The 15,618-nt window shown below is 47.4% G+C and overlaps 1 pseudogene; it reads right to left on the reverse strand.

Moving 5' to 3' along the window:
• The window catches only part of LOC130888811 (40S ribosomal protein S15-like), a 127,403-nt pseudogene that overhangs the window by 105,974 nt on the left and 5,811 nt on the right, over positions 1–15,618 (reverse strand).

Consider the following 15,618-nt stretch of genomic DNA (forward strand, 5'->3'; position numbering starts at 1 on the left):
GGCAGGGCCACCCCTGTCATCCTCTGTACCTGAATACTGCACACAGTCTCAGAGTACACACAGGCCTCTGAAGCTGGGGGTTGACTGACTGATTGCTTCAAATAGCACTTTTAACCCAGAACAGAACACTTATCATAACAATCATAATAAATCAATTTCAAGGGGCCAAGATTTTTTCTTGGTGTTTCCAAGGAGCACATTGAAACAAAACAGCCAATTAAATAGACGCCTGATGTCACCTCTGCAGCCTGGGTGCCCTCCCCATGCGACACTGTCTGTTTTCTGGCCCCTTTACTTCCTTGAGTGAAGAGTCCAAACCTGTGGTTTTCACCTGCCTCTCTGCTCTATCCCGTCCTGGCTGCCTGAGTAAGGTGGGAACTGGCAAAGAAAGCCCAAAGCAGCAGAGGGCAGAAGTCTGAGGCCTTTTGTCACGCTCGCCTTAGCTCACTCTAGCTGTGTGACCTCGGGCAAATTACTGGGTTTATTATTTCCTTAATTGTATAAAAAGCACAGACAGACAGACAGACAGACAGTGAAGATTAGCAGCTGTGAGGGGCTCCAGTAACCAGTGTGGAGCGGAGCCCCCAGGAGAAAGCAGGACCTCCACCTCCACCCTGTATGAAAGCACAGCAGGCCACTCTTACTATTTCCGTATATTTACGTTATTTCCTTAACCATACAGAAAGGCTGTGTGCTGGGTTTGGCGGTGGAGGCCTGTGATCGCAGTCCTGGGGAGGCTGTGGCAGAAAGATCATCCTGAGTCTGAGGCCAGGGTGGGCCTCAGTGAGTCCCAGGACCACTGAGCTACAATGGTGCAGGGGTTGGGGAGGGGGAACTGGTAAGAAAAGAGGAAAGAAATGAAGATAAAAATAAAACAGACTGTTGGTTTACAGTTTCATGTATTTGCTTACAGACCAGGGGAGCTCCCACGGGGCAGGAAGGATGATAGCGTGCTGAGCCGGCAACTTGGCACACATGGTTCTTTTGTGCTTTTTGTCTTTTTCTTTCCTTTTTTTTTTTGTTTGTTTCTTTTTTGTTTTTCCTTGAGATATGCTTTTTCTGTGTAACAGCTCTGGCTGCCCTGGAACTTGCTTTGTTGACCAGGCTGTCCTCGAACTCACATAGATCCAATGTCTCTGCCTCCCAAGTGCTGGGATTAAAGGCGGGTGCCACCATGCCCTGCTAGCACGTGTGCTTTGATAACAGCGTCATAAGTCTGAGGGCTTTGAGACGGAATGATACTTCATCTCTGATTCTATTTCACTGTTGAGGCTTTTGTGTGGCAGCAAGGAAGGCATTTACAGCATCTTGGAAAAGAGTGGTGTGCTGTGTGCTTATCGGGTGGAGGTCCTGCTTTCTCCTGGGGCTCCATCTACACTGGCCATTGGCGTCCATCCTCACAGTTGCTAATATTTACTGGTTGTCTATCCATTTGTTCTTAGATACTCACATAAACAAAATTCCAGAGATCTCTCGGGACGTCTCTTGCCTGTACAGGTTTTTATAGGTTGTTAGCAAATCCCGCCTCTGGGTACCCATTCTACTTCGCTTACATCTGTCAAGTGTTTGGCTGAGCACACTGCATGTACCATCTGTAGCAGTGGACACGATGTCTTCCAGTTCGTCTTTCTGGTCATTGGTCTTGAGTTCCACATCCAACATGAACACAGTGCTTGTAGGTGGATGTCTGGGTAGATAAGATGACACTTCATTCTTGCCTCACCTCACATCTTTACCCTACAAACGAAAGTTGGATTCTTTGGTCAGCTTTATAGAGGAAGGGACAAAGGACGGTGGATTATGCACAGGTCTGGAGCTCCAGGAGAGCTGGAGGAAGATTTGTAAATTCTTAGCAGATATATAGAAGTTATACGTCAGGTAGATCAAGCTAGTGGATAATCCATAAGTGACTACTTGCAGGATAAACTGAGATCACAGAATAGAACCATGAACCAAAGAATGGGATGGAAATGCATCCCAAAGCATCACAGTTTGAGAAGTGCATGGGAAAACAGGAAGCTGTGGAGAAATTTCCTTCCTTCCATCCTAGAAGAAAACTTCGAAGTTCTAAATGGAGACTTATTAAAATTCAGGAAGTAAACTCACAAATCTCAGGAGGTCCCTGAAACTTACAGGATTCATGGGGCCTCTCCCTGCCACTTCAACTTATCCAGCTGCCCACAGATCATGCAGAAAACTCCAGGGTTCTGGTTTTCAAGAGCTGTTACCCGTGCTGGGATAGACTTTTCAGGGCTACAGCTGCTTTGAGTCATCAATGTTCCTGTAAGTAACACCTCACTCACAACTCTTGTAAATTAACCCCAGTAAACTCATGGGTTCACCAACTTGGATTTTGCTGGTATTGTTACTTTAATCTGTTATCAGTTTCCTATCTGAGGTGAGGAGATTTTTTTTCCTTTCCCAGGAATAGTGTTACACAACAGAATATGTCACAAATGAGATTGGAAAGGAATGGAAGGCAGGAGGGTGCTTCAGAAGGAAGACACATAAACAAGAGGCCCCTCCCCAATCTTCTGGGCCATCTGCTGGAGGACTCCAGATGAAGCTGGCTGTGATCCTCACACTCAAAACCCTCTGAAGAAAGTGTTTTCCCAAAGGAATCCTTCTCACACATAGTAACATCCAGCCATCACAATCAATCCTCCAATGTAGCACAACTACAGCCAAGTATATGCAGAAGGACAAGAATCAGAGGCCCTGGGGGTGGCTCATCCATCTGACAACCTAAGATTGTTTGATCCCTGGGATTCACATGGTAGAAGGAGAAAACAGACTCCAGCAAGTTGTCCTCTGACCTCCATCTGCAACCCTGACATTCAGGCTAAATCGATCAATCAATATGATAAAAACAAAACAAAACATCTATAAGGAAGGGAATCAGCTTTGCCAAGGCCTTATGTCTGCGATGGTCCCAGCTTTGGTCTCCAGATTAGGAGTTGCAGCACTGTTAACCATGGTGCCTTGGTTCCAGAGATCATGACTTGACCTGCTGAGAAAAACAAGATGTAGAAGGCGTTGTGCAGTTAAAATGAAGACCAACTGTCAGAGCCAGAGTCCGGCAGACAGAAGCTCAGAGTCAAAAGCAAGAGAAGAAACTCTGTTTCATTGTGAGAGCATGGAGCAGAATTTAGTCCAGAACTACAGGAGCCATTATAGAGGAAGAATGAAAGTGAATGCTAGCCAACACACAGTTCAATGACAGCACACAGCATTCCCTAGCTAGCTAGTGGCTTGGGTTTGATTACACATCACAAAAACAAATAAACAAACAAGAGAAGGAAGAAGGAAGGAGGGAAGGAAGAAAGGAAGGAAGGAGGGAAGGGAGGGAGGGAGGAAGGGAGGAAGGAAGGAAGAAAGGAAGGAGGGAAGGAAGGAAAGAGGGAGGGAAGGAAGGAAGGGAGGGAGGAAAGAAAGAAGGAAGGAGGGAAGGAAGGAAGGAAAGAAGGGAGGAGGGAGGGAAGGGAGGGAGGGAGGAAAGAAAGAAGGAAGGAGGGAAGGAAGGAAGGAAAGAAGGGAGGGAAGGGAGGAGGGAGGGAAGGGAGGGAAGGAGGGAAGAAAGAAGGAAGGAAGGAGGGAAGAAAGGGAGGGAGGGAGGGAAGAAAGAAGGAAGGAAGGAGGGAAGGAAGGGAGGGAGGAAAGAAAGAAGGAAGGAAGGAGGGAAGGAAGGAAGGAAAGAAGGGAGGAGGGAAGGAAGGAAGGAAAAGCAAGCTAAAGCTATGAGCATAGAGAAGGAGAGCTGATGAACACCTAGGACTCTGATGGTCTCCAAGTCCAGAGTGTTCCTGGCAGGTGTAACTCCTCGTGCACTGTGAATGAATGACATGCTGAGTCACGCCTGCAAGGGTGGCAGATGTGAGCTTAAGAAGGTCATTTCGGGCAGGGGCAAACGTCTAACAATAGCCTGAGTGTGAGGTCGCTTCTGGCAGCGGGAGCTGGAAAAGAGAGCCTGGGGCCCTGACTTTGTGCACTCAAAGCATCCCCCGGGGGATGGAGGAGCTACTTTTAGCCTGGTGCTGTTTCAGGGCACAGCCTTTGAGTGAAACAGGACCCGCTGTTCTCATCAATGCCAGCTTTGACTGGGGACTGGCTAAGCCGTGGGCCAGGCAGCCCAAGTCCCCACCTGCACAAAGCAGGTGCTCAGACTCTGCTGGCCTGGGCCACCTGCGCGGAGCTTGTTCAAGAGACCTCGGAAACCGTGCTCCCATGATTCTGAGCTCAGAAAGTATCCATTGTGCTGAGCTGCAGGCTTCCAAGCAGGGACCACATGGTCCTTTGAGTAGAAGACATCGATGCTGGTGCCACTGCCCCAGTGAGCTACCGGCTTTGTTCTGAAGAGCAGTTTCAGTTCTGTGTGTTCTTGCCAGCTGTCCTGAGGTCTTCCTCTTAGTCCTCACTGCCAAACCAAAGGGCAGGAGGTCCTCAGGTCTAGGTTGGAAGGACTGAAGATGGAGCTGATGAGATGGGTCAGCGGTTAGAGCTTCGCTGATCTTCCAGAGGACCTGAGTTCAGCTCCCTGCGTCCATACGGTCCCTAGCAACCGTCTGTAAATCCAGTTCCAGGGGATTTGACCCCCTCTTCTGTCTTCAGAGGGCACTGAATCATGTGGTGCATATACAAACAGACAAATACTCATACACGTAAAGTAAACATAAACAAATAAAAGGCTAAAGACCCGAGTTTGATCCCCAGCACCCATATAAAAATACTGGTCCATGCTATTGTAATTGGTGAGTTCTAGGTCAATGAGAAACCCTGCCTCAGGGGAGATGGATGGTTCCAGAGGGATAATATCCAGATTGTCCTGTGTCTTACACACACACACACACACACGCACGCACGCACGCACACACATGCAGTAAATAAATGTAAGGCAAACAAGTAAAGGCTGGGCAGGGCTGCACGTGCCTAATCTCAGTCCGCGGCAGAAACAGGTACAGGGAAGCACCACCTGTCTAAGGCCAGAGTGGGCTGCATAGCGCGTTCCAGGCCAACTAGACGTGCTTCAAACAGACAGACAGACAGACAGACATTTAAAAACCAAAACATAGAATAAACAAAAATGGAAAGCTTGCAGTGTAGTGGCCACCTACAAAGACTAAAGAAGGGTGGGAAGCAGCAACCAAAGAGTGACAGTCCTTGTCTGGCCTCCTCTAGCCCTGCTGCTCAGTTTCTCGGCAGCTCTATTGAATCCTAAGAATGGTGTCTTCCTTCTGAAAAGGGCCCAAGCAGCTGCTGGGTGACACGCACAGGTGCTCGGATGAGCAGTGCACATGCTGGAGATGGGTGGTTTTCTCCTTCCCAGTGGCTCCGCCCGTGAATGAGCAACAGGGAGCAAGGAGCTGTCCTGGGCTGCAATCCTATCAGCTACCTCCCTCCTGCTCAAACTGGGCCGGACTATTGAGTGCCCTCATCTGGTCAGTGAAGAGGGTCACTCCCACCTAAGAGTAAAAGTGAAGATTCCCTTAAGTGGTGGCTGTAAATGATTGGCCTGGGGCGGTAAGTACCCAATCAACATTAATTAGCCCCTGGAGTGAAAGCCATGCTTTCAAGGCTGCTCCTTCTATGCAAGTCAGGCCTAGACCATGAGCCAGTAATCCTCTTTATAGTTCCTGTTAAAAAATTATACAACCAAGGGCTGGTTCTGAGTCAGGAGGTGGTGGCACACACCTTTAATCCCAGCACTTGAGAGGCAGAGGCAGGCAGATTCCTGACGTTGAGGCCAGTATAGCAGAGTGAGTTTGAGGACAGCCAGGGCTACACAGAGAAACCCTGGAAAAACCCAAAACCAACCAACCAAAGCAAACAAAGCAAAAACAAGGGCTGGTGCCGTAGGTCAGTGGTAAAATACTACCGGGGCAAAGCTTGCTCTTCAACTCTGTGACCTCAGGAGGCAGGAGAAATTGTAAAACCAAGAGGAAACAAGCAATGCAAGATATAAGGATGCTCTTTGCAAGCTAACAATTGATAAAAGAAGCTGGGGTGGAGAGAAAACACAAGGAAGCTGGTGCTGCTGCTTGCCCTGTAGAATCCTGGCCACAGGAAAGCAGAGAAAAGAGGGCCACACATTCCAAGCCTTCCTGGGCTGCAGAGCAAGTATCTTAGGGAAACCTTACTTCGAAAAATGCCATGAGAGCTGGGGTGCACTGCAGCTGCGGTGCCTTCCCAGCATGCACAAAGCTCTCTGTTCCTCTGGGTACCACACATGTAATCACAAAGGCAAGAAGATGAAGCTGTAGACTCTCTTGACAGATTACAAATTAAATAAACAGCAGTTACAAACATAGAGAAGCTTGGGCCTTTGTGTGTTTTTGGTGAGCGCGTAGCTGCTGCAGCTACCTGGGAAGCAGCTTGGTACCTTTTCTGTTTTGTTTTGTTTTGTTATTTGTTTGTTTTGAGACAGGGTCTCACTGTGTAGTCCTGGTTGTCCTGGAGCTTGCTATGCAGACCAGGTAGACCTTGAACTCAGAGACCCTCCTGCCTCTGCCTCCTGAGTGCTAGGACTAAAGGTGTGTTCCAGGTCACCCAGCCCACAGCATTTTGTTTAGACTAGTTAAAACAGTTACCTGGTGATTGGGCATTTTCAGTCCAGTTAGCTGACAAAGAGAAACAGAAGATACTCACCAAATAGTCACACGAAGACATCTGCTCCTGGTTGCAGACGTCACAATGGCTAAGATTTGGAAAAAACTCACTTGTCTATTGCCTGTGACTAGAAAAGCAAAATGTGATAATCTGTACAAATCAGATCTCATTCAGTGGAGAAAAGGGGCAAACTAAGGATGCATAGCCATATAGAAAGTTTTTTTTTTTTTTAAAACAAAACAAAACAAAACAAAACAGTTTGCTAGCTGGGCAACGTGATGTATGCAGTCAGAAGGCGGAGGCAGGAAGTTTATGTTTTTGAGAACATCCCGGGCTACCAGGGGAAATGCTATCTTAGTAAAACAAACAGCAACACCACCCCAAACCAAAACATTGTGCTTAGTGAAAAAAGCCATACACTAATTCTAGAATATACAGAACTATAATTCAGAGAGCAGGGGAACTTTGGGAGGGATGGGATATTTTAAGAGTGGATTTTGGATGACTCAGTGGTTATAAACATTGACTGCTCTTCCACAGGACCCAAGTTATATTGCCCGCACCTACATGGCCACTCTCATCTGTCTGAATCTCCTCCTTTGGGCACAGGGGACACATTAGTAAACAGACATACATGCTGGTAAAACACCAGTACACATAAAATACATTTTAAGTGGCTTTTGGTGACAGTCATATGTCTATACATTTACCAGAAGTCATCGAATTATTTATCAAGTGGGCAAATTTTGTTGTATGTAAATTGTACTTCAACATAGCATCTTTAAAAGTATCACAAAGATTTTGCAGGAACACAAGTAAATCTATAATATTCCGCTAACTGAAAGGACTAAAAGCTAAGGTAAAACACTTAAGTATTTAACATGCCTCTGTAGGAGTTAGGCTTGCAACTCAGTGGAAGAGAGCGTACTCGAGACTCATGCAATAGCACTAAATAAATAAGTCAATAAATTACAAAGTCCATAAAGGTTTACAACCATGGATGAGTGAGTAATTAAAAGTCACCATGTCAGGGGGCTGGAGGGCTGGCTCAGTGCTTGCTGCTCCTGCAGAGCAGAGAGTTCAATACCTAACACCTGTGTTTGGCAGATGGCATCTATGTATGAGTCTATGTATGATGTCCTCTTCCCACCTCTGCAGGCACTGCACACGCGTGAGTGGACACTCAGACACACTCACACATATCAGTAAAGTGAAGAATTTTTTTCATTTTTTTTTTTGCAGAATAGCATTTAATCATGTTCTCTGATATTTAGGTAGATCGAAGCCTGAGGCAGACTCTGGGATGTCTTTAGATTTGAGAGATGTGGGGAGAGGACAGTGGCATCTCCACGCTCTCCAGGTTGTCTTTGCTAGATGGCTTTACAGACATGAGCTCACTAATCCTTGGCAATCCTTCAAGCAGACAGAGAATGGCTGTGCCTCTCCCACCTTGCTTATTCTGGTTCATTTAGAGATATGCACTTTAAATTAATGATGAAGACGTGAGGTTCAGCCAGTCACAATCCTATCTCCATACATTGTAACAGACACACACAGGACAGGGGCTTCAAGTCAGCCCCTCCTCCCCCACTCCCATTCTTTTCATAGCTGAAGCGAGGGGAGTCAGGTTGTTTGGGCCTCCATACAAACGATGCTACTGCCTCTGCGGGCTGGAATGTGGAATGTGTTTTTCTCAAGTTGTCTGGACAGCACAAATGAAGGCTTGGACACTGTTTGCACCCGCTGGATAGCTCTTCACCTGGCTTTGGGTAGGGTTGACTTTTTCTCCATCATTATTAGAGGTGAGGTGCTGTGTCCCTGGTGGCGAAGGGTGTCCTTGTACTGTGTGTGCTGTCCCTGGAAGAAAATGCTCCATCTGACCTTAGCTGTCAAGGACATCTTGAGGTCGCCAGGCCTGGTACTGTTTAGAATCTTCACCTCCTTCCCTTTTCTTCCCTCTGAATACCTTATCCCCCCCACCTTCTGTACGCCACCTGCTCTTTTCAAACTGTGCTGATATTGTGTGTGTGCTCTAACAAATAAAGCTTCCCTGAAGATCAGAGTGTGGAGCAAGTCACTAGTTAGCCATAGAGGCCAGGCAGTGGTGGCATACATCTATAATCCCAGCACTGGGGAGATAAGAGGCAGAAGGATCTCTGTGAGTTCAAGGCTACCTTGGGCTATGCGAGATTGATCCAGTCTACAAGAGAAACAGAGTCAGGCAATGGTGGTTCACAATTTTAATCCCAGTACTTGGGAGTCACAGGCCTTTAATCCCAGCACTAGGGAGGCTGAGGAGAGAGAGGAACATAAGGCAAGAGGAGACAGGAGCTCGGGGCATTCAGTCTGAGCATTCAGTGTGAGGACTTGGAGAGACAGGATACCCCATTCAGTCTGAGGATTTCAAAGAGAACTAGTGGTTGGCTGCTCTCCTCTGATCTTCCAGCTTTCACTCCCTAATATCTGACTCCAGGTTTTTATTATGAAGACCAATTAGAATTTGCACTGCATCAAATTGTATTGTGAAAGCCAAGATCACCGTTGTCTTTGGGTGCAGTATGAGCTGTGAATTTACCAAAGTTGCCTAACAATCACCGCAGACGGGGTGACTTAACCAACAGATTTACTTTCCCTGTTCTGAAGCTGGAAAGCCATGTTTGAATTGCTGCAGCATTGATTTCATTCTGAGCTCACTATGAGGACATCCACATACAAGTGGTCGAGGCACAATTTAGCCCACAGCAGCGGTGGTAGAGACAGACTCCTTTCTGGTACTTTCTATATTTAAGACACTAGGCACCCCAGCATCTGTCCCTTGGCCTTTGGAAAGCCTGCAATCTGTCCTTGTCACATTGGCTGATAAAGGAGCCAAGGCTTAAGGAGGCCGATCCACCTCCTAAGGTGCCGCCAGAACCACGCACTGAAGCGTTGTGCCCCCGACATGGACCCTGATTTACGCAGCTCACAGAGACAGACAACCAGTGAACACACAGTGAGTCACATGGCCCTGAGCCATCTCCCTCAGTCCCGCCTCAGACAGAGGTTGGGAAACTCACAGGAATCTGCACGGCACAGTGTCAGAGAACAGAGTCCCGAAAAGCGACCTCCATTGTTTCCTAAGCTGGCTCTGTCAGGAGGGATTTGATCAAGCTGCAAACCAGAACGTTTTAAAGACAAGCTGAGATCATGCAGTCAGGAACCTGAGAGACTTTGACAAACGATCTTGCTCAAACGCATCGTTTCCCAGATGAGGAAAGAAAGGCGGAGTGAGAGCAGATGTGCACCTGATTAACCGTGCACCATTGTTCTGGGCTCTGCGGTGTGGTCGGCCAGGTCTGCCCTTTTCTCACACATTCTAGGGAAGCTAGCAGACTGTGATAGGGCAGTACAGTTAAATGCAGTTCTTCAAAGTCACCCAACAAATTTTTTTTTGTTTCTCTTTGACCTTTCTCCCCTCTGTAACTCAAGCAAAGAAATGAGTTTTTTTTTTTTTTTCTTCCACGGCCAGGCTGAGAAGCTTAAGGCTAATTTTGTAATATCCCCAGGAAAGCAAGCACAGAAGGGGCTGCATTTAGAGACCCACAGCTCCTGGCACAGCCAGGCAAAGTGCCAGGTCCTGCAAACAAACCTTGGAAAGTCACAAATAATTGAGAAGAAGCTCAGGGCGTGATCAGAGCAGCTTTTGGAGACACTATGATAATGACTAGCTCAGGATTGATTAGCCAGTTACTGACAGTGCCAGCACCCACAGGCCCGCTGCCCAGACAAATCAGGCATCCTCAGCCAGGTTTCCCTGATTCCCAGAAAGCTCCCTAGAGTCTGGGGTTTACTAAGGTACACCCTGCACTCACTCACAACTACACAATACCTACTTAGCTTTTTTTTAAAGATCAATGTAATAGTTATGCATTTCAATTAATTTTAGAAAAGCTGAGCCCCTCAAAGCTATAAATTCACAGATAAAATTCGCTTGGGAGAAACTAATAATTTTATTCAAAGGTAATCGATTTGGGTAAAATAAGTGATTTAATTTAAGAAAAAAAAAATCAGGAGACTGAATTCATCGCTCAGCAGTTGAGAGCACCTACTCTTCTTGCAAACAGTCCAGGTTCAACTGTAACTTGATCTTGAGACAGGGTCTCACTATGTAGCCCTGGTTGTCCTGGAACTCACTCTGTAGACCACGCTGGCCTCAAACTCACAGAGATCCACCTGCCTCTGCCTCCAGGGTGCAGGGTTAAAGGAATGAGCCGAGCCGCCACCCAGCCTTAGCTATAAGATTACTCTATCCCACAGTCCTGCTGGACAGACCAGGCACATCGCAATGTCTTTAGAGTCAAATGGAGCTTCCCCGTTCCGCATTGTCCAGTTGTCATGGGAACAGTGTCTTGAACGTTTACTGATGGACTCATGTGTTGTTGCTGAAATGATGACGGAGAAAGGCCCCCGGTACGATGTTGTGGCAGCGTGTCACCTATCCTCTTGCAGGCTTTATCTGGAAATTGGCAGATTGGACAGGGACCAGTCAACACTTGCTCTCCAGGCCGCTGTTCTGACATGTTTACCGTGAACAAATACGTTCTGTTTTTATAGGGTGAATAATATCCTGAGAGGACGCTTTACACTTTTCATGGCCCAGTTTGAACTGGTCCCACATAGCCTTAATTTAAATTATTCCCGTCTTTATTTAAAATGCCTCATTGAGTCTTCAAAATACACAAAGTCATTCACAAAGTTGGTTTTCTGTTGAGTTTTTTTTTCCCTGCGGGAGTCCCTTTCATCTTCACACCACCCCTGTCTTAAAGATTTCCACTTGGGGCCTTTGCAGCCAACTAGCACAGGCTTCACCCCGCCCCTCAGATTGGAAGTGGGGGCCAGATCCAAACTGGGCCTGGACTCCTGAGCCCCCTCCTTAGCAGTCTACAGGTAATCCATCCGCCCTCACACTGCTTAGACAGATGTGTGGAAAACTTCATCTGAGACACTGCCAAAGGAATATTCCAGAACAAATTGGAGTGGTGTGAACTCAGCCCTGGCAGGAACAAGTTACAGGCAGTCCTGTAGGCGACTTTCAGAACCCACTGTCAGAGAACCCTTCTGAGATGCTCCACCCTCTCTGGCTCGGGTGCGGTTTACTCCAGCTTCCAAGTCTTCCCACCGAAAGCTGTTCAGGTCGGGGCCATGGCTGGGTAGTGGCTGGCAGTAGAGGAGCCCAGAGGAGGTGGGACTTCGAGCTCCGGGGGAAGATTTCAAATGTGGGTGCTCTCTCACCTGACTACCCAGCCTGGTACTCCTGCTGGATTTCCACGCTCTTGCTCCCCTTCCGCTCAAGAGACCTGACTCTGGGCGGGAGCGCCAGCTCTTGGCTCTCCTTTGATCCTGGCTGGCTCTTCTCCTTCCATTCCCTCTCTGTCTCCACTCAGTTCTGTTTAACCCCCTTCCCTTCTGTCTTCTTTCTCTGCTCTCATGGCTTAACCTTCTCTTCCCACTCCTAGTACAACTGGAAAGCAAATCAGAGAAGGCTTTAGGACTAGCTCAGGAATTTCTCATCAGCTACTTGAAGACAGCCGCTTCAAGTCACTCCTGTCTCCTCAGAAGGGCAGCTTCCATGTGTAGATACCAGGTCTTCTTCGAGAGGAAGCACCTTGTAAGGAAATCGAGGTGGTGATGTAACTATTGGAGTTTCTCTTCTTTAAATGTAACTGAACAATATGGTGGCTCACTCCTGTATCCCAGAACTGGTGAGGGGGAGGTAAGAGGATTGTGAGTTCAAGGCCAGCCTAGGCAGCATAGCAGGAGCCCATCATAAAACAAGACTTAGTAAAACAGGGGCTGGAGAGATGGCTCAGCGGTTAAGAGCATTGCCTGCTCTTCCAAAGGTCCTGAGTTCAATTCCCAGCAACCACATGGTGACTCACAACCATCTGTAATGAGGTCTGGTGCCCACTTCTGGCCTGCAGGCATACACACAGACAGAATATTGTATACATAATAAATAAATAAATATTAAAAAAAAAAAAAGAAGTCGAAAAGTCTGGCTGGGCATAGTGGCGCATGTCTTTAATCTCAGCACTTAGGAGGCAGAATCTCTATCTACATAGTGAGTTTCAGGACAACTGAGCTACAAAGTGAGACCCTGTCTCAAAAACAACAAACAAAACAAAAGAAGGTAGAAGTCGCTAATCTTTCTTGACCAATCGATACTTCTGCTAAATAGGTAAGAAACCGGGTGCCAGAGTCTGGACCCGATGAGAACCGGGCTCTCAAGCACAGTCAGTCCGTCCACAGGCTCAGAGTCTTGGCGTGGAGTCGGCCTGGACCCGATGAGAACCGGGCTCTCAAGCGCAACCCATCCACAGGCTCAGAGTCTTGGCATGGAGTCGGCCTGGACCCGATGAGAACCGGGCTCTCAAGCGCAACCCATCCACAGGCTCAGAGTCTTGGCGTGGAGTCGGCCTGGACCCGATGAGAACTGGGCTCTCAAGCGCAGCCCATCCACAGACTAGTAACCTTGGCATGGTCCAGGTCCGAACCTGAGTTAGACAGTGTATCTCTCAGGGGTTCAGCCAAGACATTGAGTGAACTTGCAGATTTGACTACTGGATAGCCATTTGTAGACAATAAACAGAAATACGGAGCAGAGACAGAAAAGGGGAACAGAGGTACGAAGAAGGGGACCGTGCTATGAAGGAAGGGTTGCAAATGTCAGAAGAGCACACTGGAGAGCTGTTTGGACTCTGCTCTTGAGGCTGACTTCCTATGGGTCCCGTGCATGTGGGCACCCCCAATAAACCCCACTATTAAGCGAGTCTTGGCTCCAGTTTAGAAACACCTTGGCATCTAGAAGACAGTGTGTAGAGACTCTCACATGGGAGCCCCAGAGTTCTTCCCGGGGCAGGATGGGTAGTGGACCCTCCGCAGCACCATCTTAGAGAACATATGGCCTCTTCCTTCAACTCTGCATCAGATGCTTGGTCCGAGTGTCTTCTTTACTGCTTACATTCTCTGAAGAGACAAGTTTGCAGCACTGGAGAAGTAGTTCGGTGGTTAAGAGGTCAGTTTGGTTTCCAGCAACCATGCTGGGCGGCTCACAACCATCTGTATCTCCAGCTCCAAGGGATCCAACACCCTCTTCTGGCCTCTATGGGGACTTAAACTCATATGTCACACAGACACATGCACATGAATAAAAAAAATATTTTTAATCTTAAAAAATACCTTTGGAGGTTTTTTTTTTTACTTAATGAGCAAAATGGGTTTGTTTGTTTGAATTGGCAATAGCTGTCTTTGGGGGAATAAAAAGGACAAACTATTTCATAATATTATTTTTTTTCCTCAAGATTTCAAGATTCCTAAGAAGTGCCCTGCCTAAGTCACTGTGCTGCTGCTGCAAAGAGACACCATGGCCATGGTAACTTTTTTTTTTTTTTTTTTGAGACAGGGTTTCTCTGTAGCTTTGGAGCCTGTCCTGGAACTCACTTTGTAGACCAGGCTGCCCTAGAACTCACAGAGATCTGCCTGCCTCTGCCTCCTGGTGCTGAGACTAAAGGTGTGCACCACCACCGCATGACTGCCACACAGCTCTTTTGAAGGAAAGCATTTAAGTTGGGGCTTGCTTACAGTTTCAGAGGCGAAATCCATTATTATCAAGGCAGAGAATATGGTGGCATGTTGGCTTAGTACTGGAGAAGCAGCTGAGAGTTGCACCCTGATCAGAAAGGACTGGGCCTGGCATGAGCTTTTGAAACCAAAGCACCCCAGTGACACCTTCCTCTCTTTTTTTTTTTTTAAAGATTTATTAATTATGTATACAGTGTTTTGCCTGCATGTATGCTGCAGGCCAGAAGAGGGCACCAGATCTCATTACAGATGGTTGTGAGTCACCATGTGGCTGCTGGGAATTGAACTGGGGACCTCTGGAAGAGCAGTCAGTGCTCTTAACCTCCGAGCCATCTCTCCAGCCCCCAACACCCTCCCTCTTATAAGGCCACATGGACTCCAACAAGGTCACTGTAGGTAGATTTTTCTGTCCCACCAACCAGCTTCCCAATCACAACTCACAGACTTATTAATTATGAAAGCTCAGCCAATAGCTTTTGCTTGTCTTACTGGCTCTAATAACTTAATTAACCCATTTCTATTCATCTATGTGCTGCCACGTGACTCATGACATTTACCTGTCCTCCTGCCTGTCTGTCTCCCTCCCCATCTAGCTGACGACTCCACCCTTCTTCTTCCCAGCATCCTCTATGTCTTGCTCTCAGTCTATACCTCAGGTGCCTTAGTAAAGACACATCTTCACAGTGTACAAAAAGGTTATTACACAACAGGTCACAACCTTCTAACCCTTCTCAAATAGCAGCAGTCACACCAGCCCTGCCTCAGGAATTTTAATCGGCCACTCCCCTAACTTCACAAATAAAACAAAGCAGAACTATGATATAAATGAGCTACATTGCCCTAGAAAATGCCCACCGTCCTCTGCCTGTAGAGACCCAGCTGCTGAGGGTGTAGCCAGGGCGAGGGTGAAGGTCAGCCCTGTCTCTGGTGGGTGGGTGGGGGCATTATCCATGAGTATTTATGTGAGGAGGAAGCCACCTAAGGGAAGGTGGAGAGGTCTAGTTTTGGGGTCTGAGGTAATGATCAGACTCTATGAAGGGTCTACTTGGTTCTCATTTAACATCTTTCATAACCCAAGGCCTGCACCTGCCTTGGAACAGCTTACTTTCTGAATGAACGAACCAGCTGTCTGTGGTCAGGCCTTAGCTCTGCCACCTACCAGACATAAGATCATGAATAAGTTCCCAGGCCTCTCTGTCCTCTGCAGCATGGGTCGCTGGGCATGCTTGCTTCTGGGTTGGGATGGAGCCGGTGTCCGAGCCCTGATCATGATGCGCTCAGCCTCTGAGCACGGTTACGGCTTTGACTTTTTGTTTGTTTTATTTGGTCTGGTTTTTCAAGATAGGGTTTCTCAGTTTAGCCCTAGCTATACTGGAACTCACTCTGTAGACCAGG

Source organism: Chionomys nivalis, chromosome 17 (assembly GCF_950005125.1).
Source record: "Chionomys nivalis chromosome 17, mChiNiv1.1, whole genome shotgun sequence".
NCBI lineage: Eukaryota > Metazoa > Chordata > Mammalia > Rodentia > Cricetidae > Chionomys > Chionomys nivalis.